Source organism: Bidens hawaiensis, unplaced genomic scaffold (genome assembly GCF_021521415.1).
Source record: "Bidens hawaiensis isolate Kalapana, Puna unplaced genomic scaffold, B.hawaiensis_p1.1 tig00013437_1, whole genome shotgun sequence".
NCBI lineage: Eukaryota > Viridiplantae > Streptophyta > Magnoliopsida > Asterales > Asteraceae > Bidens > Bidens hawaiensis.
Genome location: NW_027492141.1, coordinates 91,546 through 98,703, shown reverse-complemented (window position 1 = coordinate 98,703; position 7,158 = coordinate 91,546).

Here is a 7,158-nt window from a genome sequence, read left to right as displayed (position 1 = left end):
TTCCATCCTTTTCATATTTAAGGGTATGGGGATGCATAGTTTATGTTAAACGTGACACCCCAAATAAGCTTGAGGCTCGATCCATCAGGTGTATCTTCATAGGATACCCAAAGGATGATATAGGATATATATTCTATGATCCTAGTGAACAAAAGGTGTTTGTTTCACGCAAAGGATACTTCTTAGAAACTAGGTTCCTTATGGAAGGACCTAGTGAAAGGAGAGTGGAACTTGAAGAGGTTCAAGAATCACTGGATGATACACAATTGGTCGATACTAGCTTTCAACACGAGGATGTTGAAGATGATCAAATGGTTGATCATACACACGTTGCTCGCAGATCTAATAGGATTAGTCGACCTCCCAAGAAATATGGATTTCTTGTGGATGATTGCTACTTGGTCGATTCGGATGAACCGATCTCCTACAAAGATGCTATGTCACAACCTGATTGTGAAAAATGGCTTGAAGCCATGAGCGCCGAGATGCAATCCATGCACGATAACCAAGTTTGGGAATTGGTTAATCGTCCACTTAACTCCAAACTGGTTGGATGTAAGTGGGTCTTCAAAAGGAAAACTGATATGCATGGAAATTTAGATACTTACAAAGCACGACTTGTAGCAAAAGGTTTCACGCAAACTCAAGGGATTGATTATGATGAAACCTTCTCGCCGGTCGCGATGCTTAAGTCGATCAGGATATTATTTGCCATTGCAGCTCATTTTGATTATGAGATATGGCAAATGGATGTCAAGACCGCTTTTCTAAATGGATATCTTGAGGAAGATGTCCATATGGTTCAGCCTGAAGGTTTTGTCGATCCATCTAATCCTGATAAAGTTTGTAAGTTAAAGAAATCAATCTACGGGTTGAAACAAGCATCACGGATGTGGAATCATCGTTTTAATGAAGAAATCAAAGCGTTTGGTTTCGTCCAAAACGGTGATGAGGCGTGTGTGTATAAATGGGCTAGTGGGAGTATAATCATTTTCCTTATTTTGTATGTCGATGATATACTTTTATTTGGAAATGATATACCAAGTATGGAAAACGTTAAAGCGTGGTTAAGTAGTCGTTTCTCAATTAAGGATCTTGGAGAAGCGACATATATCTTGGGAATAAAGGTCTATAGGGATAGACAAAGGAAATTGATCGGACTCAATCAAAGTGCGTACATTGATAAAATCCTGAAAAGGTTCAGGATGGAAAACTCTAAGAAAGGTTTGGTACCTATTCCTAGAGGAACCGTGTTAAGCTCATCCCAAAGTCCTAGCTCTAAGGAAGAGCAGGATAGGATGAAGCATGTTCCTTATGCTTCGGCAATAGGATCTATTATGTATGCAATGATATGCACCAGACCGGACGTCTCGTATGCTTTAAGCATAACGAGTAGATACCAGCACAACCCAGGTGACAGTCATTGGATGGCTGTCAAGAATATATTAAAATACCTTAGAAGGACTAAGGATATGTTTTTAATATATGGGTCTGGTGAGGAGGAACTCGTCGTAAAGGGTTACGTGGATGCGAGTTTCCAAACTGACCGAGATGATTCTCGATCACAGTCGGGATATGTCTTCATTTTGAATGGAGGCGCTGTCTCTTGGAAGAGTTCGAAGCAGGATGTTGTCGCGTTATCCACTACAGAATCTGAGTACATCGCCGCTTCAATGGCAGCCCAAGAGGCTGCATGGATGAAAAAGTTCATCATGGATCTAGGGATTATCTCTTCCATTCAGGAGCCCCTAGAGATATTCTGTGACAATGAGGGTGCTATTGCACAGATCAAGGAGCCTCGTGCTCATCAGAAAACGAGGCACATTGAGCGCAGATTCAACTACATAAGGGATGAAGTTGAAAAGAGAAAGATATGTATTCATAAAGTTCATACCGATCAAAATATTGCGGACCCACTCACGAAGCTCCTCGATAGGCCAAAGCATGAGGGTCATGTTTGTGCATTAGGACTTCGGTATTCTAGTGAGTGGATTTGATCTGTGTTTAGTGTTTATATAAGAACGAATGTAATGGGTATCTCATGAAAATTAATTATGTTTTAATTATTCAATGATTTATGTTCTATATTTGCATGTTTAATCCATGAATGACTTATGTTGTTCTAAACGTCCGTAGTCGATTATGCTTGTGGGAACAAGTATGAAGGTAAGACTATTATGAACCCGGATTGGTTGATATTCATGTGATGAATATAGGGCATAGGTTTGCCACCAAGGTTCATAGATATTTGTGGGATACAAATATTGGACATGATCCGCTCTCAAGGATCACTGCATGGAGTTAGTGCAACTGATCATAAGTAATCCTTGAGTAAAGGCGAGTATCATTGTGTCCTTTGACCTGAGATGCATATTGGATCTGGTTTCTCATCAAGTCTGATAACTTGACTCTCTTCTTTGTTTTTCGGTAACACGATGACGTAAAAGAAAGAGCTCAGATATCATACGAGATGTCAACAAGGATGTATGCAGTCAAGATGGGATTTGTTCCTCTTATGTGTTGAGAGTTTAGATGTCTAAGGCCTGTTAAGTTAAATCATTGAGAGAATGATCACTCTGTGTCTCTTCGATTTGATAGGACATCTAGTAACAAAGAGATGTAATGATAAGACTTACCTATATCATATCAAGTATGGACTTGAAGGGGATGATGTTATTGAATGGCACTTAGTCAAACACACTAGGGGTGGTGACCTGTTGTTAGGCGGTATTCACCATTAGCATTAACTTCTTATGAGTCACGTGCAAGTGGGAGATTGTTGGAATACCGTATGCCCGAGACACATAATTAGGTTAATGTGGCTAGTCATGTTTGATCCAAGTCGGGTCATACCCAATAACGAGTTAGACACACACCAATTATGTATTTGTTAAGATAAGATCTATAAGACAAATACAGAACACGATACATTCAGAAATTCGGGTTTCTGAATATTTACTTGAAAGTGTTAAATAAATTAATCGGTTAATTTATTTATTCAAATAATTATTATTGGAATGATTATTTAACTATATATTCTTTTATAAAATGGTTTATAAAAGATAGGGTGTTTATATATTTTATAAAGTATAAAATAAATAAAATAAAAAAAAAAAAAAAAAAAAAAAATTATTATTATTGGGGCCGGTTTTAGGGTGGGCCCCACACCCCATATCTTGGTCAATTTCTTGTCACAAGGTTGAGTGTATTTTACTTAACCAAAACCTAACCAAAACCTAACACCATGTTAGTATGATGGTATGTGATGATGAGAAAAGATCATGATCAAAAATATATATAAACACTTTCAAGTAACATAAAAAACAACAACTTCTTCCTTTCTTTCTTTCTTGTTTACGGCCAAAAAGAAAAAGAAAGGCTCGGGTCTCGGGTTTTTCGTGTTCAAGCTTCCTAGCATAGCTCGGTGTGTGTTGGAGGCTCGGGGTATATTCCGTTTGAGGGTTTTCCTTTGAAAGTCTAACATTCACATCATCATCTTCTTCAACCATCTACTAAACTCTTAAAGGGTTAAGAATGTAAGTGTTTACTAGCTTGATAGTTTAGCTTTTCCGTATCATTTGATCCTTGCTTCGGGTTTCTAGTAAATAGATTATTGGTAATCTTATAACATGAATAAACTAGGTTATTCATGAACATATACATATATAAACACATGGATACATATGTTTAGTTTGTAAATATCACGCTTCCGCCTTAATTGTGACTAGTTAAATGGTTAACTAAGTTTATAAATTCTATGGAAACCCAACACCTTTTTCTCTTAGTAAAAGTTTTGTCACACCTTGCACACTACTAGAACTAAAGAGATGATGAAATACACATGTACTGTTTTTTTTTCTTTTTTTTTTTTTTGAAACACATAGGTTATTCTCATTCCACCAAAGAAAAACTAACAAGAAGCTAGAAAAAAAATTCAAAATAAACACAAATAAACACCAAAAGAGCAATGAAGCAAGAAAATGAAAAACACGAACTCGAAATCATACCACCACAAGCAAATAACCAAGGAGCCCTCCTAGAGGGATAATGATAGAGGAAGGTGAATATCGGGTGGGAGGGGCTAGTTTCCAAGGCAGGGCGGTCGTTCAATTTCGTGGAAATTGGACCATTTCTCCAAACATTTTGGTTACTTACCTGATTTTTTAGCATTGCTTTTACTTCATTATTATTCACGTAGTAAAGCAAACTTTTCTCTAGAATCTAGATACTTGAGGTTTTTGTCCATGCATGCCCTCAATCACATTTATGGTTTTATCATCAAATACGCTCTATTGATAATGATGATAGCTCCACCATTTTCAATAGGTGTGAATCTCACAGTGCGATCAAGGTTCCTCTGCAAGTTTTGTGATGATGACTTCAATAGCGGATCAAAAAAAGCATTAACCAATTTGAAGGGTATCGAGTTGTGATTAGGGAGGATAAGAACAATGTGATACAAAATATGGTATGGTTGGGTGATGCCCAAAATCTCACCAATTTTATAAATTGGATGATTCATATACCAAAATTATATGTATAGGAGTTAAAGAATAATAAAGTCGATTGTTTATTGGATTACATCGAAACAGAAGGCAAGTGGGCAACAAGCTGCGCCGCTACCCCTTTTTGAATCGCAAAACCCAATCTTTTAAAAACTATATTTGCTGATTTTGGAGTCATAACATTACTATGCATGACCCGCTGAACACGGGTAAGTAGCTCCACACCTTCAGGCGTGAGGAAACCAAAAGTGTCAAAAGTAAAAGGAATAAATACATGTTGGTTGTCAAGACACGCCTTTTCATGTTTTGCCACCTTACCTGAAGCAGCTTTTAATGCGGCTTGACCGACCGCGATCATCCTTCACCCTGATCAAAAGTTTCCTCAATGGGTTCCCAGTAGAGAAATTTACATATTCGACAAGACCATTAGGGCAAGTGCTACGGATCCGATGATTCCTTTGCTATTCAACTTGATATGGTACTTTTAGTATATAGAATGGACCTTCAAGTCTAAATGAGAAAAAAAAATGGAGAAAAGGACCCTCAATTACATTTTTAGTTACCAAGAGGCAAGAGTCTTTACTAAGTGAGATAACCTTTCGTTAGCAATACCCTTAGTTATTAACTAAGAAAAATATTTTTACTACACGCCTCGAGACACGTATCTAGAATATAGTTACAGGACCTTCTAAATGAAAAGAAATGAAAGGAGGAAACTTGGAGAAAAGAAGGGAAATTTCCGAGAATAACCCATGTCTGGTGAGGGATTCCCGTTTTAATCCCCTTTATTCTCAAAATCCCAAAAATGTCCCCTCCAAGCTAGGTGTTCCCTCCTCTTTCTGAACCAAACAAGACGTGAAGATGAGTTTGAATAATTCACTTAATATTATATTGGTATAATTATTTTGACTAGTATTTTGTTTTTTTTTGTTGTAACTTTTAATATATAAAATTTTAAATATACCTTTGAGACGTGCATAATTTTATCTAATGCCCGACATAAATTTAACCGAGTAGGGTCAAATTTATATTGAATCGTGCGTAATTATATCTACCGAATGACATACATTTTACTCAAAAATGAGCCAGGTCAAAATTTAAATCGAAACATTTCATATAAATTTGACCTAATTTGGTTTTTGGTAAAATTTATGTGACTTGTAGATAAAATTAAGTACGTCTTAACTGTATAGTTAAAATTTTATAAAACTTGGTGTATTAAAGTGAATCCTTCACCTAAAATGTGGGCTATTCTCCTAATTTTCCCGAAAAGAAGAGAATAAATTTAGTTATTTATGCTTTGACTGATATTTATGTTATCGATATTTGTAAGTATTTTTGTTGTCGCCATCCATTTTCTCCAAAAGTAGAGTGATGAGTAGGGTACAAGTGGTATATATAGAGTGGGTAAATAAACAAACTCTATAATTTTTATATCCGTAATGTATAATTGTATATTATGTTTTTTTATTTTTATTAAACTTTTGGAGATTTTTAACCTACTTAAAGATCAATCTATATATTTTGTATTTGAAAAATAGAGGGAAAAAAAATGAGTATCAAAATCTATATATATTGCATGTGTACTGTTTTTTATTTCATTATAGATCTTAATTTTACGCTTTGTAACGACATTTTATCATCATGATACACGTAATCAGACCCAAACAGAAATTTTCAAACTGGAGTTAAGAGATTTATATCCAAGCACGAAACACAATCGAATTTACTAGAAAATGAAATCATATGTAGGTCACTAGTGAGTAAAGTTTTTAACATAAATACTTAAAAATCACCCCTCTCGGTCTTTCCTACGAGTCTTGTAAGTTCTAATCATGTTAACAACATAACACTCGGTTAGATTACGGGTTATGTGTGATCATATACTCTTTAAAAAAATTACCTTTTGTTTTCTCAGGTTACTAAGAGTCGTCCCGTACTTAGGTGATACTTTTCTAATCACACTCACAAGTAATAAAAATTACTCCCTTATTTGTAGTGATACTTTATATTTGTTTTGAAAAACATTGTGGTTATATGTGTTAAGCCACTTCAATTGCGGATGGTGTTTTTATCTTGCTTTGTATGAAGTGTATTCTTCTATTTGTTTGCTTCTGTTTGTTTCTAGGCTAAATGTCTTAGATTTGAAGCAAATGTTTTTTTTTTCTTTTAACGACAAAAGCAAATGCATACTTCTAATCATTTATTTAACGTTTCCTATTATTATCTTAAATACAAAAAACGGATATATACAAATATGTATTACTTCTTATTAGTTACTTCACCTAAACCATCCTTGTTAGCTATCGAAACACAAATGATATGTTAACAAATGATCTCGTCATGGTTCGGGATATCAAATTTTGATATGTTTCAATTGGTCCAAGAAGCTATAATATTTTTGTCATACTATAATATTTTTTTAAATTTGTAATTTGGATAATCCAATTCATGGCATCTTGATCATTGCTTGTTGCCTTTGAGAGGATCGGAATGAGACTCACTTCTCAATCGCAGAAGCTAATCTTAGTAAAATTTTTGAAGATATTAGAGCTCTCGGTTACTTATGGTCTTCCAATAGGTCCAATTTGAATCATGTGTAACTATGTTGTAATCACTTTGTTTTGTCGTGGCCCGTTTATGTGTTTTAAAT